At 54.6% G+C, this 25,695-nt stretch overlaps 1 long non-coding RNA gene across 1 annotated transcript; it reads right to left on the reverse strand.

The window, feature by feature from the left end:
- Positions 1-8,767: 8,767 nt before the first annotated feature.
- LOC144334964 (uncharacterized) lies at positions 8,768-22,501 on the reverse strand. The gene is made up of 5 exons (XR_013405307.1): positions 22,491-22,501; positions 17,129-17,148; positions 14,741-14,959; positions 10,368-10,508; positions 8,768-9,063 (listed from the first exon to the last, which is right to left on the reverse strand). It is a non-coding gene; the product is annotated as an uncharacterized LOC144334964 (long non-coding RNA).
- Positions 22,502-25,695: the final 3,194 nt, after the last annotated feature.

Below are 25,695 nucleotides of genomic sequence, written 5' to 3' on the forward strand. Positions count from 1 at the left end.
TTTGGAGAAATAGGAGTTTTGTTGTTGCTGTTGTTTTCTAACACAGTTTGGTCTGGGGTCTCCAAAAGGCCAGCTACAGACGCTATAAATCGATGGGTTTCTAGGGAAACCTGTCAGGACAGAAGACGAGTTTCAGCCACTGTGGCAGTGACGGGGCCAGAGGCAGAAATGGCCTAGAGGTACCATATGCTCTCCTAATGGCCTTTTGCTTCCTGCTATTTATGAGCAGAGGATGCTCTGAGTGCATTGCTCTCAATCAAGGACACAACCAGCAATCACTCTGTGTGACTCAGCTGCCAGTGGGCCACGGGGTTGACCCTGGAGAAACCTCAGGGCCTGGGAAGGCCGCCAGTCAGAGCCGGAACCGGCCTCAGTCCCTCCCGCCTGCACACCCCTCTACAAGTGTGACCTTTACTGGCCTCAGTCCCCCCGCCTGCACACCCTTCTACAAGTGTGGTCTAAAGGTCCCGAAATATTTAGCCCCCCCACCCCTTGGCCTCTGGGACAAGAAGGGAGCCAGAGATCCAAGGAATGAGAGCCCAGCTTCAGAAATCAGACAGACAGGTGTGGTCTTAGCTCTTCCGGCAGGATGTGACCTTCAGCTGGGTGCCCCCGGGAATCTGTCCCCACTCACATTGCAGTGGAGAGGTGGCACTCCACTCCAGGGGCGGGGCTCAGACGCTGGACCAAATTGAGGACCAAATAAAACAGGGATGGGGTAGAAGCACCTTTCCATAAGACACGCCCACCAGTGTGAGCTGACCGCTGCCATGGCAACACCTGGGTGTTACCTCCTCTTTCCAGGGCAATAACTTCAGGATCTAGAAATTTCTGCATAAACCACCCCTTAATCTACATGTTATTAAAAGTAGATATAGACATGACCGCAGAACCGCCCTGAGCTGCTCCTCTCGGCGCACTGCCTGTGGGGTAGCCCCGCTCTGCAGGGACCGTCACGGAGCTGCAACACTGCCTCGTCAATAAAGCTGTTTCTTCCACCCCACCATGGGCTCGCCCTTGAAGTCTTTCCTGGGTGAAGAGAAGAACCCAAGCAGGCCCAGCCCCACTTTGGGGCTCCCTACTCTGCATCAGCATGATGGGCCTAATGGTCGACTCAACGTAGGGAGTACCCAAGTCAGCGCATGCTGGGGACTCGGCAGTGGGGCCGTCCTGAGCCGAGGAGGAATATCCTGGCAGACTGGCCGGCTGTCATCAGGGAATGGGATTGTGGTCGGCACAGGAGCCCAGCTGAGGACACGCATGAGTCAGGGTGGCAGTGGATGCTCTCATGTTCCAGGCCCCCAGGCAGGGGACGGTGTAGCTATGCCACAGTGTACACAGGAAAAGGATGAGGGGCCTCTGAAACGTTCATAGTTGTTATTTCTGGGCAGTTCTTCATGTTCTTTAAATTTTCTGCTTTTCTCCAGACTCTTTACTGAGCACGCAGGGCCTTTATAATCAGAAAGTCACTGCACTCAAAGCTGCACGGGGGCGTGGCACCATGGACATGGCACACTGTCAGCATGTCATATGCCTCACATACAAGCTCACATTTCTCGAGGTTTGCCCATGCACCCAGCCGCCTTCTGGGCTCTTGCTCAGGCTAGGACATTGATCTCATTACCCCCCAGTAGGCGAGGAAGGGGCACAGGTCGGGAAAGTTGTGCCAGGTCATGTGGTTCGTAACTTGTGCAGGGAAACCTCTTGCCTGAACTGTGTTTCTCCTCTACTGTCACACTTCAACAGTCATCAACACAGGACAAGACTTCTGTGACCCCCAAGGCTGCCCCCTACACACACCAGCCGCAAGTCTGGGCCCCTGGAACTTGTGACCAGCCAGCTTCAGGTTGGTGTTCCCATGACCCACTCTTTCCGATTCTGTTAATTTGCTGGGGCAGCTCGCAGAGCTCAGGCAAACACTTACATTTACGGATTAATGAAAAAGACTATTGCAAAGGACACAGATGAAGAGACGCATAGGCTTGAAGGGGTGGCCTGCCCCTCCACACCTGTGGGCGTTTCTCATTAGGTGGAACGAGAGACTTGAGAAAAGAAATGAGACACAGAGACAAAGTATAGAGAAAGAAAAAGTGGGCCCAGGGGACCAGCGCTCAGCTTACAGAGGACCCAACCAGCACCGGTCTCTGAGTTCCCTTAGTATTTATTGAAATTATCTTTACCATCTTAAAGATAAGGGAGTGGCAGGACAATAGGATCATCGAAGGGAGAAAATTAGCAGTAAGACATATGGACAAAGATCTCTGTGACATGAATAAGTTCAAAGGCAAATGCTGTGCCTTGATATGCATATACAAACATCTCCATAAACCTCTTAGCAGCATTGCACCAGCAAGTCCCGCCAGCAAGTCCTATCTCAGTAAACAGAGCATACAATCAGGTCTCACACCGAGATGTTCCATTGCCCAGGGACGGGCAGGATTTTTAACCAGCAAGCTGCCTTCAGGCACTTGTTTAACAAAGACACGTCCTGCACAGCCCCAAATCCATTAAACCTTGAGTCACCGCAGCACATGTCTCTTGCAAGGACAAGGTTGGGGATAGGGTCACAGATTAACAGCATCTCAAATACAGAACAAAATGGAATCTCTTATGTCTACTTCTTTCTATATAGACACAGTAACAGGCTGATCTCTCTTTCTTTTCCCCACATAGGCTGAGGCGGGAGGAAGGGACTCAGAGCTCCCACATGCTTCCTGGCTGCACCACCCTCCAGGAACCTCACTGAACCGAGTCCCCTTGGGATTTTAGGGAAGCTTCATGACGTCAGCATTCCTCCCCCCTTGGCGTAGGATGGGACCCTCTCATGAGAGGGTCTTAAGACCCACAATCCGAAAGGCGGGAGAAGTTTAGGGTGCCGCCTTGGGGCAGGCAAAAGGAGGGCAGGAGAGGTCAGAGGCTGCCCATGAGGCCCAACACCCTCAACATTCTAACGCAAATGGGAACAAGCGCTATGGGAGTTATAAGCCAGGAGCCGCAGACGAAAACCCGTCTCTATCCTAACAGCACCTAACTATACAAAATCTATTTCCTGGCCACGTAGTCGCTTCTTAACATAACCTTGGTTAACAGCACGGTGTTCAGTGCTTACAGAACACGTGGCCCTGGAGTGAGTGTGCCGGTCAGGTTCACGCAGATTTAAAGGACATGAAGGGAACCCTGGACGCTGCTCCACAAAACAGACCCAGGAATCCCTGTGGGTGGCCGGTGATGGGCCCCTCTCACCCCTGGGGAGATGGACTGGTTGCAACCTGTCCGCCAGCACTGCCAGGCCAGGGTCAGGGCTGGAGACATCCAGGGCAGGTGCAGAGGTGAGGAGGTCCCAGGTGAGCACCCTGGGAGTGGGGTGAGCGCTGTCGTGGCTCTCCTGGGAAGGATTGTGGGAGGCACAGGGGTGTCAGCAACGATCTGAGGCTGTGCTGTGGCCCCGAGGCTTGCTGTCCGTGGCCTTCGTGCTGCCTCTCGCCTCCTCTGGAAACGAGAGTAACTGACCCGGCTGCCCTGACCCGGCTGACGGAGAGCCTGGGCAAAGGGGTAACGGAGCAGGACCTGCTTTTCAGGTCAGGAAGATCGGTTTGAACCTTAGTTTCTCACGCAGCTGCAGGTGACAAGGACCTGCAGCTGTCCCTGGCAGGGCAGGGCCCTTCTGTCCAATTCTGAGCTGAATCTTCCAAGCCAATGGTCTCACACACGTGATGTCAGTGTTACAAAACCCGCGAGGCTACCAAGCCGCTGAGAAACTAGGGTCACCTGCAAGTGAGCAGGCGGGCGGCGCCGGGCAGTGTGGGGACAAGGACGCCTGAGGATAAGCCTTCTAGCACATTCTAAGGGAACCAGTGCCCTCTGCCCTGCTGGTGCTGCCCCCAGAGACTTTGATGGCTGGGTTTTGGGTGGGGCTCGGCTTCCGAATGTAAGAGGCCAGTGCGGGGTCCTGACGTGCAGCTGGGCTGGGGGTGGTGTTCAGAGCGCCGGGCTCCCTTCCGCTCTCCTCACCTGTCATGCAGGGACCTCCAGCCTGCCTTCCCCGGGCTGCTGGGTGGGGAGGGGTGTGGAAGTCTGTGGAGCAAACGTGGGTGGTCGACACTGCTGTCCGTCAAGTGGAGCAGCCCTAGAGCGGCACAGCCTGTCCGCCCCCAGCATCCTTGGAGACAGATGGCCGGAGCCTCTGCTGGGTGGGGGAGAATTCCACACCCTCATGGCTGGAGGCGAGGCTGTGGGCGGCCGGCTTTGGGAGCTCCAGGCTCTGCCTCCCACGCCCACTGCTCTGGGCACGTGGCATCACTCTGTGGGGTGGGGGTGGCGGCAGGCCTGATTGGCTCTTCCTGGCCCCCCAGTGACCTAGTGGGAACAAGCGCTGCAGGACCAGGAGAGAAAGTGGGCGAGGAAGCAGGGGAGTGTGGGGGTGAGCAAGTGTGAGCGTGCAAGCAGGTGTGCCCAGGCATGCATGAGTACAGTGGCTGTGTGCAGGGGTGTGTCTGTGTCGTGTGTGTGTGTCTGGTGTGAATGGTCTGTGTGTCTGTTGTGAATGTGTCTTTGCCTGTGTGTGTGTGTGTGTGTGTGTGTATGTGTGTATCTGGGGTGAATGTATCTTTGTGTGTGTCTGGTGTGAACGTGCCTGTGTCTGTCTGAAGTGAATGGTCTGTGTGTGTGTATCTGGTGTGAATGTGTCTGTGTGTCTGTTGTGAAAGTGTCTGTGTGTGTGTCTGGTGTGAATGTGTCTGTGTCTGTCTGAAGTGAATGGTTGTGTGTGTATCTGGTGTGAATGTGTGTGTGTGTCTGGTGTGCATATGTCTGTGTGTGTGTCTGGTGTGAATGTGTCTGTGTGTGTCTGGTGTGAATGTATCTGTGTGTGTGTGGTGTGAATGTGTCTGTGTCTGAAGTGAATGGTTGTGTGTGTATCTGGTGTGAACGTGTGTGTGTGTCTGGTGTGCATATGTCTGTGTGTGTGTCTGGTGTGAGTGTCTGTGTGTCCGTTGTGAAAGTGTCTGTGTGTGTGTCTGGTGTGAATGTGTCTGTGTGTGTCTGGTGTGAATGTGTCTGTGTGTGTCTGGTGTGAATGTACCTGTGTTTTTGGTGTGAATGTGTCTGTGTGTGTCTGGTGTGAAAGTGTCTGTGTGTGTGTCTGGTGTGAATGTGTCTGTGTGTGTCTGGTGTGAAAGTGTCTGTGTGTGTGTCTGGTGTGAATGTGTCTGTGTTTTTGGTGTGAATGTGTCTGTGTGTGTCTGGTGTGAAAGTGTCTGTGTGTGTGTCTGGTGTGAATGTGTGTGTGTCTGGTGTGAATGTGTGTGTGTCTGGTGTGAATGTGCCTGTGTTTTTGGTGTGAATGTGTCTGTGTGTGTCTGGTGTGAAAGTGTCTGTGTGTGTGTCTGGTGTGAATGTGTCTGTGTGTGTCTGGTGTGAAAGTGTCTGTGTGTGTGTCTGGTGTGAATGTGTCTGTTTTTGGTGTGAATGTGTCTGTGTGTGTCTGGTGTGAAAGTGTCTGTGTGTGTGTCTGGTGTGAATGTGTGTGTGTGTGTGTCTGGTGTGAATGTGCCTGTGTTTTTGGTGTGAATGTGTCTGTGTGTGTCTGGTGTGAATGTGTGTGTCTGGTGTGAATGTGTGTGTGTCTGGTGTGAATGTGCCTGTGTTTTTGGTGTGAATGTGTCTGTGTGTGTGTGTCTGGTGTGAATGTGTCTGTGTGTGTCTGGTGTGAATGTGTCTGTGTGTGTCTGGTGTGAATATGTCTGTGTGTGTGTGTCTGGTGTAACCCTGTCCCAAGGAGTGGCCCAGCCATCCTTCATGGGTCGCAGACTGTGACATTTGGGACCACCAAGCAGTGGGCTTCCACTGGTGCCCCCAACCCCACCCCACGCCCCTAGCACCAGGTGGCTTCGTCAGAGTCACGGCTGCCTGTTTGGGCGGCTCTGGGCCCTGAGCGGAGAGGGAGAGGGTCAGACACACTCAACTCACTCTTCGACCTTGGCTTTCGCAGGGGAGCTGCCAGAGGAGCCACATAGCCTCCCCAGCCCACGGTGACCACCCTCCTGCCGTGAGGCCACTGCTCGTGAACCTGAGTCCCATGTGCATTTGAGGGCACCTGTGGCCCCAGGCTCCGGGCCAGGGCCTGGCTTAGGGCAAGAACCAAGTTAACTGTCTTGTGAATTGGGGACGGGGTAGGCTGCGTGGGCAGAGGTGACGGAGGGCTTCCCCACCCTCCGCCCTGCCCTCTGCCCTCTGCCCTCTGTCCTCTGCCCTCTGCCCTCTGCCCTCCGCCCTCCGCTGTCCTCCCTCTGCTCTCCAGGTGACTTTCCCCAGGACCAAGTGCGGCTCTGCCCTGGGAAGAGAATGGAGCAAGGGTCTCCTGGCAGAAATTAGGAACCCAGGACGTTACCTTCAACCAGCCAGGCGGCCTGGGTCAATCCTCTCGAGCTCCATACCTAGTATTCCCATTTGTATAAAGAGGATCTCCATGCTCTTTGAGGGCCAGGATCAGATCTTACAAGTGCAAGGTTAAGGTCAGGCTTTCCAGTGACAAAAGGTGTGCAAGCTGACACAGGTGAGGTTTTGTCGACCTGCTTACTGGTTTTCTTCCTCATGAAATCCCCGCCTACTGTATCTCCCCCTCGCCCACCACCTGCCCCCCAAACATTCCCCGCCTGCCAGGTAGGGAGACCTGCAGTGAGGACACCCATACGCAGGGTTTGTGTGTCCCTCAGGAGGAGGTGCGAGGGCGATGCCGGACAGAGGAGGTTGGCTAAGCTTGGAATTTCGAGCATGAGCAGGGGTGCCCTGTGTCTAAGCCAGGCATGGAGCCAGGAGGGGCAGGGAGCACTTCTCCATCCGAGGAACTCTCGGGGCAGCACGCAGCCTTGGGACAAGCTCAGCTGTGGGGCCCGGAGGATCCGGGTCCAATTCAGCGTCAACCTCCACTCATTCCATTTCTCCTGAGTCCCTGGGCCTCAGTTTTCCCATCTTTACACTGCACTATGGGGCTGCAATGTGCAGGGTGGTGAAGTTGGATGAGATGAGCCGACTTTGCCTATGTTAGTATCTCTCATACCCACATTCTCCACACACTAGGCCCGGGGCAATGGGGAGCTGTGATCCAGCAAACCCCTCCAGAAAGAGGGACCGCAAGACTCTGAAATAAGTAAACAAATCAGTCCCAGAACGAAGGCGGAAAGGAAAGCCGTGGGGACGCGCTTCTGAAGTCAAACACCCTGCACTCAGTAAGGCTCCTGGCAGAGGAAGAGTGAGAGCCCCTCCCAGGCCAGGCTGCCGGCTCCCCTGGCGCCTTCCCGCTCGATCCTATTAGCCAGCGAGCAGCAGAAAGAAGCAAAGCACACGCAGGAGGAACGCAGGTATCAGAGACAAAAGACAAAAGGCAGGGTGGGGCTGGGAGGAGGCGCCGCTTGCAGGCCCGGCCAGGCCAAGCTCCCTGGAGAGGAGCCGCACGACGCCAGAGGGGAAAGCGGTTTAGCAAACTAGATGGATTCCTCTTATTAGACAAAGCCCTGTCTCCGCCACTCCCAGCTCTGCACAGCTACAGAAAAAGGCGCTCCGTGGGGGGCATCTTACTCCCACCTCCACCTGGGAGGGGCTGGCGGGCTGGGAGACGGGGAGAGGGAGAGGGAGAGGGAAGAGCCCATCCCCGAGGCTGGTCCCCAGGTCCAGCTCCTGGAGCAAGCTGGAGGCCTGTGTGATGAGCACCCTGGCTTCTTCCGTCTCCTGCAGGGTCCCAGGAAGCTGCGATGCCCCCATCAGCCCCGGACTCTTTTCTCATGTGGAAGGGTCATCTGAGAACCCAGGTCTAGTAAGATCCAGTAGGGGCTGCATTCCCTCCGGGAAACCTGGCAGGTGAGGTTGGGAGGGTCGTCCATCCACCTGGCCGTCGTGCACTTGAGCGAGGCAGACAGGGTGGAGGCAGAACGGCGGGGTGCTGCGGGGCAGGTGGGCGTGAATCCCCTGCCAGCCCGGCCCGCAGACAGGGATGCGTTAGGGTCCGTCGATGAGAAAGTGTGCCTGCAGGCTTGAGCGGGGCTGGAGCCTCCACCACCCACCTGTGCATGGCAGCTGTTGGTGGGGGGCAGTCTGGGCAGGGTGCCCGGCGAACCCTGTGGTCTGAGTCACGGCGGATCCCATGTGTCTCATGTAATCCTCCCCGCCCGGACCTCCCTCGGCCATTTTCAGGACCTTGGGAAGGAAGAAGGCATTTGAACATCTTCAAGACCATTTGCAGGTGAGGAAACCGAGGCTCCAAGGAGGTGCTCAGGACCTTGCAGCAGGAACGTGAGTCAGGCCAGTGCACCTACCAGGCTCTCATCCTTTTAGTCCAAGAGGGACGGCACCCTCCATTTCCACTTGGCAGGGCCCAGGAACCAGGCTCTCCCACATCCACATGCCCAGCGCCCGTCCCGGAGGAAAAACACCACTTCCCAGGATCTGACCCAGAGCGGACTGTGGAAAGGGAACGGTGTGTAGGCAGAGAATCTCTCTGGAGACCTCCGCTGTGCCTCAGTTTCCCTCTATGTCAAATGTCAGCCTCTGAGCGTTGAGGGTAAACTCTATTCATCATTGGAAGATTGTCCAGAGAAAACACCGAAGAGAAGCCCTGTCTCAGAAAAGCCCCCTGCACGTGCCCCCTCCCCCATTTACACCTGCTCCCCACCCATGTGCCTGTGCCCCTGGCAAGTCACTGTCGTCTTGTTCCTCTCCCGGCCTCGGGGCACATCAGTCAGGACAGAGGCAGAGCAATCAGCTCCACATTGCCTGCCAGCTGCAAGGGGCGGGGGCAAAAGAAATGTTTAATTTATCACTGGTTCCGAGAACTGAGAAAAAAGTAATAATAATTCTGTCTTGAGCACCAACAGCCTGTTATTTACGGCCGCAAAACTTTCACAACAATTTGAATGCAAAACAGGGTGCGCCGTGTTCATAGCCGTTTGTCCCAATTGGAAAGGAAGGCGTTTGAGAGCGAAATAGCACTTCGCTGCAAACTGCTCGCTAAGAAAATGGCAAGACAGTCTGTGTTCTGAGGGAGGCTGGGAGCTGGAAATGGGCAGGTACCTGAGAAAAACAGAACAAAAGCAGGTGCAGAAGGCGGTCAGTGGCAGCCTGTGCCAAGCAGAGCAGGGCGGCTTACTTTTTATTTAAAATAACATTTTTATTGATTCCTGAATTCCTGCCCAGACGCGACTGGGGAGGCAGGAAGCCACATGGACGAGGTGCCTGGGGAGAAACCCCGTGGTCTCCCAGAGCATGCCCTCCCGAGCCTGCTTCCGGCGGGGGCGGTGGGCACGGCTGACTCAGTTTCCCTTGCTCTTAACGGTGAGCACCAGCCCTTCTCTCCCAGGAGCTGAGATGATTCATGAACCACCGAGGAGAGATTTGAAGATGAAAAATGTCCTTGCCGTCTTGGGGATTAATCATCGCATAACGCATCCTCCCTCTCTGCGTGCCGACTTAATTACCTGCCCTCGACAAAATGATTCTCCTCCTGTTCCTCTCCGGAGAAACGCTCCCGTTCGGAGCCCGCGGTACAGATTCTCGGCAAAGAATCAAAGCTCTCTTTGCAGCAGGAGAAAGGCTCGGGAGTGTTTTTCTAGAATGAGAGAGAACAAAAGCAGCCTCTGCTGGAGAGGGGCCTCCCAGGTTCGGAGGGGACAGACCAGGGAGAGACAGAAATGGCTCTAATTTTGTGATTTAAAAAATAGAACTCGGTCCTGTTTCCTCCCAAGCCTACTGAGAGGAGTCCTCGGCCCTTCCGACAGCTTGCTCCAAGGGGCAGAGCGGGGCAGGGAGCATGACTTTGCCTGGAGTTGGACCTGTGTTGTCCTGGTTAGGGCCCTCCAGAGAGCTGAGCCTACTGTCTGTTTCTGTCTCAAGACTCGGTCATTGGAGAGTCTTAGGGATACGGAACTTGCCTTGCTGACCCTTCCTGGGGCCATAGCCACTGGACACCCGGGCTTGCTTAGCCAAAGCCGTGTCCCAGGTCCTTGTGGGTCACGGCCCTTTGATTTGTGTGTGTGTGTGTGTGTGTGTGTATGTGTTTTTTTCTTTTGTTTGTTTGTTTTTATTATTTGAGACTGAGTTTCACTCTTGCCCAGGCTGGAGTGCAGTGGCGCAATCTCAGCTCACCACAACCTCCGCCTCCTGGGTTCAAGCTATTCTCCTGCCTCAGCCTCCCAAGTAGCTGGGATTACAAGTGTGCACCACCATGTCCGGCTAATTTTTAGTAGAGACAGGGTTTCACCATGTTGGCCAGGCTGGTCTCGAACTCCTGACCTCAAGTGATCCAGCCTCCCGAAGTATGTGAGCCACTGCCCCCAACCTGGGTCATGGTCCTTTGTAAAGGGCCACTCAACACTGACCTGCAGCCTCTCTGTTCCCTGCAGCTGGGGCAGGGTCCACCTTGCTTGGGGCCATCCTCATTCTGCTTGTCTGACATTCTTTAGTATCTGTTAAGGTTTGTTTCACGCCTTTCACACGCAGATGTCCTGGTCATCCCAGTTCTAGAAAAGAAGACATTTGAACTAGTCTGAACGATCAGACAGGGTTTTTTGTTTGTTTCTATTTTTTTGCTCCTGGTAATGAAAGTAATAAATTCTCACTGCATAAAATTTGGAAAGTAAGAAGAAAATAATGTAAAGCAGTAGAAAAAGCCACACCAGCTTGCTAATATCTTGGAATGTTTGTTTTCTGTCATTTTTCCTAGGACTGTAATTATTCCACCTGGCCAGGGTCATCCTGAACACAGCATCACACTTGACTGTCTCTAGGCAAGGAGACGGGAAGGGCTTTGGTGGGCAAAGCTAACAAGAAGGAAAGGGCTCGGATAGAGGGAAGACGGGGCTCTGCTCCTGCTACTAGCTGCTGTGTGTTCTCCTGCCAGCTGCTCACCCTCTCTGAACCTTGTCCTTTGGTCTGCAGAACTGGCACGGGGCTGCCACAAGGACAGATGAGCTACAAGTGATGGCAATGGGCTTCTGCACAGACGCCCCTACAGAGAGCTCTGAGATAGCACCCCCTGCGGTCCCCTGCCCACCACCGCCCCATTTTGCTTTTCTTCAAATTGATCTCCACCTGCCACAGTGCATGCCAATGCTGGTCTCCTTCTCCCCCGCCCAGGGGGAGGTGGGGAACCTTCTGAGAGGGAACCTGCTGTTGTGTTCAAGGCTGTGTTTCTGGGGCACATGAGGCCCGGGCTGGGTGCTCAGTGAAGCTCTGATGAGTGGATGCAAAGCTTTCCAGGAAAGAAGGGGAGGGCACGAGGATGGCTTAGGAGGAACGGGAGGGGACCAGCAGAGGAGCCCAAGGACAGGAGGTCACAGAGCACCCTGGCAGCTTGGGACGGGGGTGCCATCCTCTTCGTAAGCTGTGCAGCTGCCTCAACCCCTGAGTAGGCACACAGCGGGCACGGGTAGGGGGCCTTCCTCCTGGCACAGACAGTCCCATAGCCCATGGGGCGGCAGAGCCTCCACCCCGGACACTCCTGCTCCCGGATGCAGAGCAAGAGGTGGCTGCGGCCTTGAGGGATGTCACGCAGAGGCTGCCGAGAGCACGATTCACTGAGAGAAGCCAGCAGGCCTCAGCCATGGAAGCCGGTGCCCAATTGGTGCCCAGTTGTGATTAGAGAGTCCTATTTCAATGTGGGCCCCTCAGGCCGGTGTCCAGAGGCCTCTGTCTCATGGAGAATTGTGCTCGGCACACCATTTCTGACCCTCTTGAAGGATTATCTGCTAGTCCTGGGGCCTGGGTGCCACGTTCTGCATAGACAGCCATAACTGGGATGGAACCTGGACCAGCCCCCGCAGCAGCTGAGGGTCCACCCATCAGTTCAAATAGAAGGACCCCGGATGTCTGCCTTGGACACCTGGCCCAGCCCTTTGTGGACTGATGGAAGCTCCCCTTTCCAGGGCTCTGGGCCTGTCTCCAGAGCTGGAAGCGCTGAGGACTCCCAGCCCTGGCCGTGATGAATGACAAAGCCCACACCTACCCACCCTGTTTATGTCCACCCTCCTGTGGTGGATGCCCTTGTCTTGTCTCCGTGATACCGTGGGCTTCCCCTGGCAGAGGCTTCGTCACAAAACTCTGACTGATGTTTACTCATCCCTCTCCCCAGCAAGCCCCGGGGAGCATCTCGCAGGCGGCCACCCCGCCAGAGCCACCCACCTCTCCTAGTGCTGGGTCACTGCACGCACGCAGGGCTGAGTCCTCCACTCCCCCCATCTGCCTTCAGAGCCAGAAAATCACCCACTGGCATTCATCAAGTTCCCGAGTCAGTTTTAGGACTGGAGGGACCTCCTGAGACCTGCCTGTGTTCATTCACTTGTCCGTTCATCATTCATTCAGTGGCGGTTGTAGGTACATTGCTCAGGAAAGAGATGTGATCCCTGAGTGCCTGGCCTCAGTGTGCTGAGAGACACGTGAAGTGGTCCCAGGGCCACGGTGGGATTCTGAAGGTGCAGCGTGTCCTGTCAGTGGGGAGACGGGAGGGTTATGACTGGCTGGGGCAGACAAGATGGAAGGACGAGTAGCAGTTATCAGGCAAATACAAGTGCCCAGGGCAGAGACTCCGGCCCTGGGAGTCCTGGGGGTGGCAGGGTGAGTGCCCAGGCGAGGGCCATGCCTGGCACTCACACGATGAGTCGGGCAGGGAACGCAGCTGGACCCAGAGGGCCTAGAGGCTGTGAGGAGGGCGATCTGCCTCTCTCTGTAACAGGACAGCCCAGGAGGGTCTGTGCTCAGGGGTGCCACATGCCCCTTATGCTCCATCTCACAGCTGGGCCCAGTGGCGCAGGACTGCCTGGGATAGAGAGGCGTGCCAGCAGTGGAGGGGTGGGGGCGGCTGGGCCTGGGCAGTGGCAGCAGGGGAAAGGGACGTGGACGAAGGTGAAATGGACAGGTCTGTGGATTGTGGGGGAGCCTGGATGTAGGGTGGGGGGCGTCATGGTCTTCCCTGCCCCTGCAAATGAGGCAGCAGGCTCTTGGGGAAGCTGGGAGAGGCAGAATTGGGCTGCTCTGCTGAGGGCTTCTGCACAGAGTTCCAAGTTCCAGAAGCTTCTGGGGGTTGGGACCTGCCTGCATAGTGAGGTGGATGAGTCCAGGCCTGCGGTACATGGCCTCTGCCATCGGCTTTGCTCTCAGTGCAGAGCCGGCCTCGTCCTCATTGTGTAGCTCAGGATTTGGAGGCCCAGAGAGGCAAGGCCAGCACCCGCATGGGCCAGCTGCATAACCCAGGTCCAATTCCAGGTCCCAGAGCCAGGCTCCATGGTGACCCACTGCCAGGGATGACGGGCAGACTGCCACTCCCAACAGAGCCTCAGCTTTGTCACCTGCAGGGCAGGAGAGCAGCAAGACCTGCTTGGAAGTTGAGCGTCCCTGTGCCCAGCAGGCATCCCGCCCTCCTCCGCCTCTTGACAAAGGCCAGTCATCCCGTGCTTCCGACACCAGGGCCGGGAGGAGCAGCGTCCCCCTCTCTGGGCCTGTAGGCCTTTGACAGGTGGGGACGCCTGTCCCTGCTGGGCCCCAGGTTTGTATTTGCAGCCACAGAGCAGAGCAGGAAAGAGCCAAAGTGACCCGCCAGGAACCTCAGCTCTTCCCTGTCTGGGTCCTGCCCTGACCACATCCGTCACTGTCAACACCAGGAGGAGAGCGTGCGGCGGCCCATGCTCCCTGACAGCAGCCTTCCCTGAAGAGCCAGGCCCACCCCACGGACCCCAACCTGGGGTCTCTCACAGGCTCTGGGCACTGCCTTGGCTGAAGCTAGTCCTGAGCTCCAACTTAGGGACAGAACCAGCCACCCTGATAGATGGGGCTTGGCAACCTCCCAGATTCCCAAACACAGCCCATGGGCCCCTTCCAGCCTCAGGTTTGGAGAGGCAGAGGGGGAAAGTCCCAGCTAGCCAGCCAGGGGCAAGGAGAAGGTGCGCTGGTCTGGTCAGTTACCTCCCTGACTTCCTCATCCATGCGGCAGCTAAAGCCTGTGACAGGAAGATGCAAGACCAAAACCAAACCTGTCCCTAAAGGTTAAGCTTATCGGTCCTTACGTGAGAGTGTAAAGTTTTTTTTGTTTTTTTTGAGACGGAGTCTTGCTCTGTCGCCCAGGCTGGAGTGCAGTGGCCGGATCTCAGCTCACTGCAAGCTCCGCCTCCCAGGTTTACGCCATTCTCCTGCCTCAGCCTCCCGAGTAGCTGGGACTACAGGCGCTGCCACCTCGCCCAGCTAGTTTTTTGTATTTTTTAGTAGAGACGGGGTTTCACCGTGTTAGCCAGGATGGTCTCGATCTCCTGACCTCGTGATCCGCCCGTCTCGGCCTCCCAAAGTGCTGGGATTACAGACTTGAGCCACCGCGCCCGGCCGAGAGTGTAAAGTGTTTTAATTGGGTAAGCTGACGCATCCTGTTAGCTGAGCTAAACCAGACGGAGCTGATTGGAGGAGGCAGAGCTGATTTGAAAGATGAACCTCCAGCCGAGAGTGCCCGTGAGGACACTCAGGGGCACCAGGGGCTTCCTCCTGCAAAGCTGCAGGTCCTCATGTGCCTGATGCTCTCCCGCTAATGGTTAGCTCTGCGACCGCCTCCAGGTTGCCTCAGTTTCCCCAAATGTAAAATGTACAGTGAAGTCTCCCCTCCCCTCTGCGGATGGGACACGGGTGAAGAAAGGCAGTCCGGTGACCTGCACCATCCCAGGTGGCTCTTACTGAAGGTCGGCCACTATTGTTAGGTCACGTGCACATCCTTTACATGGAAAATGATTGCAACCTGCAACTGGACAGTGCTACCAGCTGTGGGCCACCAGCTCTGCAGGGACCCGAGGCCCCAGTGCAGGCTCAGAACGAGGCAGAAACAGCCCCATGCACCGCTCCAGGCATCCACATTCTCAGGGACCAATCACCCTCCTCCGTGCCTGTCTGGGCCCTCATGGGAGCGATTCGGGGCTGCTCAGGCCTTGGTCCTCTCGTCCTAAGGGAAGAAAGCCGAAAATACCTAGATGTCTAGATGGCCCTGGATCCATGACAGTCTCCATCAGGAGCACAGGAGCTGTGCATGACCACGCCACCGATTTCCTCTTGGGAGACTTCTAGCGGTGGGGGGCTGTGGTAGCAAATACAGAGTGTGTATGACCCCAGCATTAACCACGCAACTCCTAGCCTGCAACACTTAAAAGAGGAACCTGCCACCCTCCACGAGGCTGGGGAATCAGTGGGAGTTTCCAAAAGGCAGCTTTGGTTTAAACCACAAGATAACGGAGGGATGTGCATTTTGCTGAAGAAACCGCAAGGTACCCTCCGACACTGTTTCACTTCTTATTTGTTGTTCCTTTTTGAACATCTCTTATTGAAGCAATTTCTGGGCAAATCACACAAATAAAGTGCTTGAGAAACAGGTTATAGCCCACTTACCCAACTTGCTCATTAGATGTGGAAATTTCTAGAGAGACTTGAACTTCAGTGACCAGCCACCCTGGTTTGCCCTGGGGACGTGAGACTGTCATTGCTAATACTGGGACAGTTCCAGGCAAAACGAAGGGATGGTCAGCCTGCCTGCATCCTGGTCATTGTCTGCGCCCAGCAGCTCCACCCGTCATTTCCCTCAGTTGTGATGACTGGCAGGTGACTAGCCAATCAGATTCTTCCCTAGGATTCTTCACTGGGGATGGGAGGCTCACTTGCCCCCCTAACTCAGAGTATGATGGAGGTGACTTAGTGGTGACCATGGCTGGCTGGGCTCTCTCTGCCTCTGAGAGAGTGCTCCTCTGTAGAAGGAGAGAAAGAACCCAGGCAGGGACAGAGTGTGTACGTGTGTGCATGCATGTGTGTGTGTGTGTGTGTGTGAGCCTGCAAACCCACGTGCCCACCCCCCGGTGTCTCTTGTCACTGCCATGACCAGATCGGGGTGCTGGGAGGATGGAAGAAGCTGCGGTCCCGTGCTCTGCCCTCTACTGTAGCAGAGAACCCGCTACACAGAGGTGACTGAGCAGGGGTGAGGGAGGTGGAGGAGAAGGCATTTATGTGCAATAAATATTTAATTCCACCCAGCGCTCCTCCCATACCAACGTGGATCCTAGATTAGTTTTATACATTCCACCCACATCGCCATACCCTTCAGCAAGGTTAATCCTGTCCTAATGCGAGTTTAAAAATTAAATCCACTCCGATGAATGAATGTCCTTTGCAGCTTCATCCCATTCTTTTATGCAGAGTAAATATGTTTGCACAATGGCTCTGGGAACAGCGCTCCAAAGCGGATCACACAGGCATCCAACACGGCTCCCAGCCCCGACTCCATGCATTATATATGACAGTCCCAATCCAGTCTCGCCACCGTGCTGGGGAACGGGCAGCAGCTTGTCAGCGCCTTTAAATCAAGCACAAAGCAGATTGTGAGCTGGTTCCGGGGAACAAAAAGCAATAAAATAATTTGGGATTTTGAGAACCACTGGTTTAACTTAGGTGAGAACGTGAACCTGGATTTTTCTCAGCTTTTCATAAGCTTTGAAAATATACACAAAGCTAAACAACAAAAACAAAACAACCACCACCAAAATACCAGCAATTGCCCCTTCCCCCAAACAGACCCTACTTCCCAGTTTGTTTTCCGCGGCTTCGCAGAAGGTGACGTTGACCTCTCTCCTACACAGAGCTGGAGGTGGAGGCTGGAGATTTGGTCGCGCCACCGTGTTCTAGGGCTTGGAGACTCAATTAAGATATTAAAAATAGGACTCAGGCCAGCAGGGTGCTTCTGTGGAGCTGTCTTTGTTTATGTCTTCAGCAAGCAGCCTGTGAAAGCCCCTCCAGTCCCAGGGAGGCTGGAGAGTTCTAAAGGGGATTATCTGCCTCCTGGGGTATAAATTCCAATTTACTCTGACACAAACTATTACCCTGCAAACACTGGTCATCCGTCTTCAGGTGCCTGGCAGATACTCGGCGCCGGTGTTATTATCTCTGGGAAATTAAAGTGGGCCTCAGGGTGAGGGATACCTCCTGCTGGAGCCCCAGGTGCCTCTGCCTCCAGGCCCCGGCTGACCTCCAAATAGTTCCAAGCATGAATGTGTTTGTCCCTCTGGCTGGTGCTGCCCGACGTCCTCACTCTCGCCCTCTGCTCCCTCGTAAGGGTTGATAAGCGCCTCACCTTTTGTAGCTGGTAGGGGGCTTTGTAAAGGGCAGTGTTGCTGTCTGCCCAGGGGTCTGGGCAGGGAGGAGGTGACAGTGCTGGGACAGAGGAAAGGGGAAGGAGAAAAGAAGGAAGGAAGAGGGGAGAGGAAGAAAAGACCATGTTGTGTAGCAGAGCGGGGCCTGTCCCACCCTGCAATCCTGGGATAGAGAAAATCCCCCCTTTAAAGTATTCAGAGTTAGGCTCCCCCACCTCGCCATTTAAGAACCCCTGGGCCTGGGTGCTGGGGGAGGCCTACTCAGTACCTTCATCCCAGCACTCTTTGCAAAATGTAAAGTCTTTGTTGAGATGTAAACCACATACCATAGAATTCACCCATTTATTTTGTTTTATTTATTTACTTTTTTAAGACAGAGTCTCGCCCTGTTGGCCAGGCTGGAGTGCAGTGGTGCGATCTCAGCTCACTGCCACCTCCGACCCCTGGGTTCAAGTGATTCTCCTGCCTCAGCCTCCCCAGTAGCTAAGGTTACAGGCGTGCGCCAACGCGCCCGGCTAATTTTTGTATTTTTAGTAGAAATGGGGTTTCACCATGTTGGCCAAACTGGTCTCAAACTCCCGGCCTCAAGTGATACACCCACCTCGGCCTCCCAAAGTGCCGGGATGACAGGCGTTGAGCCGCTGCACCTGGCGGAATCCACCCATTTAAAGGGCACAGGTCCATGGTTTTCTGTATAGTCACGCAGTCGTGCGGCCATCATCATATTCTAGTTTTAGGACATTTTCCTCACCTTAAAAGAAACCCTGGACCCTTTGGCTGTCATCCCCCTGCCACCCTTCTTCCCATCCCCTGGCCACAAGGAATCTCCTCTCTGTCTGTGGATCGGTCCACTGTGGCGAGCTCCCATCAGTGGAATCCTGGGCCGTGTGGCCTGGCTTCTCATGTGGGGCGTGTTAGGAGGGCTGCCCTGTAGTTGCCTGGACCCATGTTCCGTGCCTTCTGTGCCTCACTCTTGCCCTCTGCTCCCTCATAAGGGCTGAGAAGCACCTCCCCTTTTGTAGCTGGTAGGGGGTTTTAGAAAGGGCAATGCTGCTGCCAGCCCAGGGGTCTGGGCAGGGAGGAGGTGACGGCGCGGGGACAGAGGAAAGGGGAGGGACTCTCCCCTGTGTGGGGAGACCACACTGTGTTCATTCCTTTCTGTCCAGGGTACCCGGGTCGCCTCCACCTTTTGCTGATTGTGAAGTGTGCTACTGTGAACATGCTTGGGCGAGGGTTTGTGTGGAGGCCTGTCTCATTTCTCTTGGGTATATCCCCGAGGTTGCTGCTGGGGGCAGTCGGGGGAGCTGCCAGCCTGTTTCCACCACCGCTGCCCCATCTCACATTCCCACGTCCTAAGCATGTTATTGGTCTGCTTTGCCTTAAGCCCTGGGACAAACCACCCTGAGGGCAGGTGTGTCTTTTCCTAAACCCATTCTCTACAGATGCCAGGATCTCTTACCGCAAAGGAGATCCCGACACAAGAGCCGGGGGACCCTTGCCTGCCCATGAGGCCTGAGTAGTGGCAGGATCACCAGCTGACGGCGACAGTGACTCCTGGAGCTGGAAGATGGAGCCAGCAGGGGGGCGGGGGTGGAGTAGAGGGTGGAAAGGAGCCTCAGCTTCAGCAGAGAAGGCTCTGAAATGTCATCTGGTCTCGGCGGGTTATACACGGGGACATTCCGCAGACTCTGCTGCAGATGACATTCCGCGGGTTATACACGGGGAAACCGAGGCTCCGAGCAGGGGAGTCCGTCCTGTTGCAGAGCCTGCTCAAAGCTGGACTGGAGCCCTGGCTTCTTGCCCACCCTTCCCCTGGCCCGGGCTGCCGCTGGGCACTGCAGCCTAGACTACCTGGAGTCAGGGAGTTCATGTGGCAGGAGGCACCCGTCCTCCAGAGAGGCCCGCCATCAGGTGTCCTCCAGTGAGGCTACCAGGGGCCGGGGACTGGGTCTGCCGGGGTGTCTCTTGCCTTTCCAACTTGGTAGCCACTCCCCAGTCACTCCAGGAAGAGGAATAAGACACCTCTGAGGCTGGAGGACAGAAATGGGAGAGAATTTGCTCCCTTGCTACCAGAACTCTATGAATACCTGGCCTGTTTGTTCAAGCAGGCTTGAGCTCTGCTGCCTGTGTCCCTGGTGTGCTGTGGATGGAGCACGAGACATGACACCAAGCAGAACCCATGAGGCTCTGCAGGGGAGAAGACAGACCAGGTGTATCGGGGATAGGGGGGTGTGCACGCATGCATGCGTTCGTGCACGTGTGTAAAGAATGAGTTCTTACCACTCTAGACAACGGAGAACTAGTTTTTCTGGGCTTCATTTTTAGCGAGTCATTGACTTCTTCCTAATCAAATGATCTACCTAGAAAAAAAGCCAGTAGGATTGACAGATACATGGCCTATTTCTGCTAGACATATTGGGCCTACAGAAGTCCAAACCATTCCTTTTCCCCAGCAATGCCAACTAGAAAATATAATTTTGTAAAAGATGCCATTCGCCGCAGGAGTAGAATTCATTAAGTATCTAGGAATCAACCAAAACTGTCCACTCTGATACAAGACGTGGAAGACCATCTGAAGACGGGCAGGGCTCTGCGTTTTCCACACTCTCAGACGCAGCAGCCTAATGTCAGGACAGTGCCGAGTATCTCCAGACGAACTCACAAATTCAATGCAATCACAATCAACAGTGTTTGGGGAAATCAGACGTGATGGAGGAGTTAAGGTCCTCAGATGGCTAGCTCAACATCAGAAAAGAAGGGCAAAGGGCATAAGCTCGTCCTGTGAGATAGGAAGACGCCCTGCAAAGACAGAAATAAATGCCACATCGCACTGGCAAGAAGAGCGATGGCCTAGAACCAAGAGCCCAGAGACACGGCCAACACTGACCCCACATGGGAACTTAAATCCCAAAGGCAACACTGCAAATCCAATGGGGACGTTTGCTTAGCAGAGGGAGGTCAGCAATGCATTTCTGCACCTGTGGGTCACAGACACAGGAGGACTCCATGGATTAAAGGGCCAGATTAGAAAAGTAGAAGAAGAAAGTCGGTAAACTAAACGACTGGAGAGTATTTTTAGAGCTTAAGGGCTACAAAATACTTCTTAAAGAAAATTTATTTATTTAGACAGGGTCTCACCCTGTCATCCAGGCTGGAGTGCAGTGGTATAATCACAGCTCACTGCAGCCTCCAACTCCTGGGCTTAAGGGATCCCCCCACCTCAGCCTCCTGAGTAGCTAGGGCTACTGGCATGTACCAACACAACTGGCTAATTTACTTTTTTGTAGAGATAGGGTCTCACCATGTGGTCTTGAAGTCTTGGGCTCAAGCAATCCTCCTACCTCAGCTTCCTGAAGTGCTGGGATTCTGGTTCAAACTTGCTACACATAGGGAAACTGAGGCTCCAAAGGGGCAGCACGCATGGGCGTGCACACACACACACATACACAGGCACACACCTGGTCTGTCTTCTCTGCTGCAGAGCCCCATGGATCACACGCACACACCTGGTCTGGGATTACAGGCATGAGCCGTCACACCCAACTAAGAAAACTTTAGAAGCCAAAATTATTAGCTCAAAAAACTATAGGGGCAAAGTCCCTGGAGAGCTGATAGAATGGAAGAAGAGATTTGCAATGTCTGAAGCACACAAAGGTTGACGTCTAGAGCTAAGGTATGAACAGTGAAAGGCAGCAGTCCCCGCAGAGAAAGCTGGGAAGGAGCAGTTTGCTTGATTGACAGCTGACATTGTCCACTGTGAAGCTGGTGAGTACCAACAGGATATTCCAAATCCCGGGCACACTTAGGAAGCAGGAGCATGCAAAGAGTTGGTGGGAAAATGTAGAAACCAGCACCGGGTCAGGTGCGGTGGCTCACACCCGTAATCCCAGCATTTTGGGAGGCTGAGGCAGGCGGATCACGAGGTCAGGAGTTCGAGACCATCCTGGCTAACACGGTGAAACCCCGTCTCTACTAAAAAATACAAAAAATTTAGCAGGGCGTGGTGGTGGCCACCTGTAGTCCCAGCTACTCGGGAGGCTGAGGCAGGAGAATGGCGTGAACCCGGGAGGCAGAGCTTGCAGTGAGCTGAGATCGCACCACTGCACTCCAGCCTGGGCGACAGAGTGAGAATCAGTCTCAAGAAAAGAAAAGAAAAGAAAAGAAAAGAAAAGAAAAGAAAAGAAAAGAAAAGAAACCAGCACGGTCCCCACCAGGCTTTCTAAACAGTCCAGTTTTACTGCTCGGAAGTCCTCACCTTGGCTTGAGCCAGGAGGACTCTGGCACAGGTTCTGGCGGAGGTGCAGGGGTTGGGGGAGGCGGTGGAGGGGGTGCGGGGGTGGCACTGCAGCACTGGCGCTGGGAGTGGAGGTGAGCTTAGAGGCCACCTGGATCACCCAGTAGGTGCAGCCTGGGGAACGTGGCATGGCTGTGGAAAGCATCGAGCTGAACGCCGATGCACCACGATGCGTGATGGTAAAAGTCACACGTGCACGATGCAAGCTCGGTGGAGGAAGTAATGTTCAGAGCCAGGTGCCACAGATGCCATTTACCTAAGTTAAAAATACACACACACAGATTCATTTTGCAAGAACATGGTTAAAATAAAAAGCTATGCACTCAACGCATGAAAGTGGTGCTTAGGCATGGAGGAGAGGCAGGGAAAGAAGGAGTGCGGTATAAAGGCAGAGGGAGAGAAAGGAGTCTGTGGGGACGTGGCACTGGTGGATGATGGTGCCTACTCCAGCCCCAGGCCTTTTGAGGTTGGATTTTCGGCTTCTCTGGTGTCCGCTGGTGTTTACCGAGCCCCAGACCATCCTCACACGCTGCTCTCTGCAGCAGCGTTCCCCCCAAGCACACCTACCGGGAGGTGGGGAAAGCAAATCTACCCACCCTTCCCTGGAGACCCGAGGAGGACTGGCATTCCACCCAGGTGGCTCCCTTTGCGGGAAGAACCCTCGGGAGGACTATGGCCGTCTCTCTGGGAGACGGAGCAAAGGGGAGGAAGTCCAAGAGAAACCAGTGCTTGGACATTGACTGGGAGATGGAGCAAAGGGGAAGGAGGCCAAGAGAAAGCATTGCTTGGACATGGGGACATGAGGAGAGGGGAGGGGGAAGACTGCTGTGTGTAGTACAACTGTCCCCCAATTCAGCATGACTGTCCCCCAAACTCAGCACCACTACTCCCTGCTCTCAGCATGACTATCCCAGCTGTCAGCAGGGTTGTCTCCCCCTCTCAGTAGAAGGGGCCGCAGCTCTCACCTGCCCTTATTGGCATGGCCTGCAGGGAGCTGGTCCGAGGTCCTGCATCCCGGGTGGGGAGAGCCCAGGTCTGTGTGGGCCCACAGTCCCTGCTCCTCATGCAGGTGTGGGGCTGCCGGATGGCCTCCCACTCAGGGGGATAACAGGCGCTCAATAAACCTCATGCTCCCAGGTTGGGGCCTGGTGCCTGAGCCAGGAGGAAAGGGTGGCCTGGGCTGTCCTGAGGACTGGGCGAGATGGGATATTGGTGAGGAAGAGGTAGTGGGGGTCAGGCTGGGTCAACTCTGTGAGCTGCTGGGTCCCTGCCCAGGGGTTGGGGATGGAAGGATTCCATGGGTCTTCCGAAAACCCCTGTCCTGGAGCTGGCACATGGTGACAGAGCGTGCCTCTCTGGAGGAGAGAAAGAGGAAGTGAGCCACCTTCGAACCTAGGGCAAGAGTAGGGCTAGTCAGCCACAAGGAGGAAGCAGGGGCAAACGTGGGGCTAGTTAGCCACAAGGAGGAAGCAGGGCCGTGTGTCCTGAGGTTGAGGAGAGGAAGCCCGTGGGTGTGGACACATCTGGCATTGCTCAAGGGAAGTCCTGGATTCCTCTCTCCCCCAATAGGAAATAACCAAACAGAGATGCAGCAGGCAGCCCTTGGTCCCTTTCCTGGGGTCTGGGCTCTGGTTTGACTCAGTAGAGAACCTCTCCCCAGCGGCAGGGCTGCAGGCACAGTCTGTCCTCACAGCCAAGAAGAGGTGCCCTCTGGTTCCTCACAGGACCCTAAAGAGTAGTGTGTGCAGGGCCCCACCAGGTCCAGCCAGGTGAGCTGTCCATCTTCCCACCACCCACCAGACATGATAAGCGGAAAATGAGGGGGCAGGTCCCATCAGAGGGACTGGGACCGTCCAGCCCAGGGGACACGCCTGGCCTTGACACTGGTTCCAACCCCCACTCTGGAGGGAGCCAACTGCCCTGCAGCCGCTCTGGGGCCTGGAGGAGCCAGGTCTCTGGGTGGGTGCGGGGGGCACACCTGCTGCTCTCAGGTGCCCACTGAGGCCGGCAGGTCCTGGAAAGCTCCACCAGCAAGGGTGCACATTTCAAGGAGAATCTGGCTCTAGGTGTTGCTCTGAGTCAGTTCCTGACTCCACGGCTCTCCACTGGGCTTTTGGTGATGTTACTCGCCTACTGGGGCCACAGCTTGGACGTCTACCCCCAAGTCTGCATTAGCAGAACTTTAGTGTTCCTGGAGACTCTTGCTCAGGAGGATGAAACTTGCAAAGGACTTAACTGCTCATTGCAGGAATCTCCCTAAAGACCCTGTATTAGTCGGGGTTCCCTAGAGAGACAGAACTAATAGGACAGATGTATATATGAAGGGGAATTGAATAGGAGAATCGACTCGCGCGATCGCAAGGTGAAGTCCCGCCATAGGCCATCTGCAAGTTGAGGAACCAGGAAGCCAGTCCGAGTCCCAAAACCTCAAAAGGAGGGAAGCTGACAGTGCAGCCTTCAGTCTGTGGCTGAAGGCCTGAGAGCCCTGGGCAAACAACTGCGTAAGTCCAAGAGTCCAAAAGCTGAAGAACTTGGAGTCCGATGTTCGAGGGCAGGAAACATCCAGCATAGGAGAAAGATGAAGGCTGGAAGACTCAGAAAGTCTAGTCCTTCCATCTTCTTCTGCCTGCTTTTTTTCTAGCCGTGCTGGCAGCTGACTAGATGATGCCCATCCAGATCGAGGGTGGATCTACCTCTCCCTGTCCACGGACTCAAATGTTATTCTCCTCCACCAACACCGTCACAGACACACTAGGAACAGTACTTTGCATCCTTCAATCTAGTTGACATTCAGTATTAATCATCACAGGCCCACCCCTTGTCAACTTGAACCCATACACATCTCCTGAGATCACATGTAATTTTCAAATAAAGAGAATAATAAAGTCATAATTAGGCCTAACATAATATTGCTGTCCTTCGTACAACTGGAAGCACACTAATCCTTAACCTAAATGGTATTACATGAAGTTAACAACACTTAAATATTGATATGAAGTCAATACATCTTATGTCACATGGTAGAAGGAAAAAGAAGAAATAAAGTGAAGATATTTTCTTAGTACAAGGGTATACATGCACAGACATATTCCTAATAAAATAAGGACGAAATACTCATGACTTGGCTCACTGCAATCTCTACTTCCCAGATTCAAGCGATTCTCCTGTCTCAGCCTCCGGAGTAGCTGGGATTACAGGTGCACGCCACCATGCCTGGCTAATTTTTAGTAGAGTTGGGTTTCATCATATTGGTCAGACTGGTCTTGAACTCCTGACCTCAGGCGATCTGCTCGCCTCGGCCTCCCAAAGTGCTGGGATTACAGGCGTGAGCCACCGCACCTGGCCCATTTCACCATTCTATCAATCCAACTACTTCAGGACAATATTATGTTCTGCTGGCCTAGAGGTCTTACTTCCAACTACTTCAGGACAATAGGGAACATGTTAAGACCAGTGAATTCTGTGAATATGAGCCCACTGCCACAATTCCTTAGCTGTAAAGTGAGTGCCTTGGTCAGAGGCAATGCTGTGTGGAATACCATGATGGTGGATAAGGCATTTCGTGAGTCCACAGATGGTAGTCTTGGCAGAGCATTGCATACAGGATAGGCTAACCCATATCTGAAGTGTCTATTCCAGTGAGGACAAACCACTGCCCTTTCCATGATGGAAGAGATCCCATATAATCAACCTGCCATCAAATAACTGGCTGATCACCCTGGGAAATGGTGCCATATCAAGGGTTCAGTGTTGGTCTCTGCTGCTGGCAAACTGGGCACTCGGCAGTGGCCACAGCCAGGTCAGCCTTGGTGAGTGGAAGACCATGTTGCTGAGCTCATGTGTAACCTCCATCCCTGTGGTGATGGCCACTTTGCTCATGGGCCCACTGGGCAATGAGAGGGGTGGCTGGGGAAAGAGGCTGAGTGGCATCCACAGAGCGGGTCATCCTATCCACTTGATTGTTAAAATCCTCCTCTGCTGAGGTCACCCACTGGTGAGCACTCACATGGCATACAAATACCTTCCCAGTTTTTGACTACTCGGAGAGGTCCATCCACATACCTCTTCCCCAAATTTCTTTGTCACCAATTTTCCAATCATGCTTCTTCCAAGTCCCTGAGCCAAACCATTGGCTACAGGCCATGAATCAGTAAATAATGGCACATCTGGCCATTTCTCCTTCTATGCAAAGTGCACCAGGTGCACTGCTCGAAGCTGCCCACTGGGAAGATTCCCCTTCACCGCTGTCCTTCA

This window comes from Macaca mulatta, chromosome 15, assembly GCF_049350105.2.
Source record: "Macaca mulatta isolate MMU2019108-1 chromosome 15, T2T-MMU8v2.0, whole genome shotgun sequence".
In the NCBI taxonomy this organism is placed as follows: Eukaryota; Metazoa; Chordata; class Mammalia; order Primates; family Cercopithecidae; genus Macaca; species Macaca mulatta.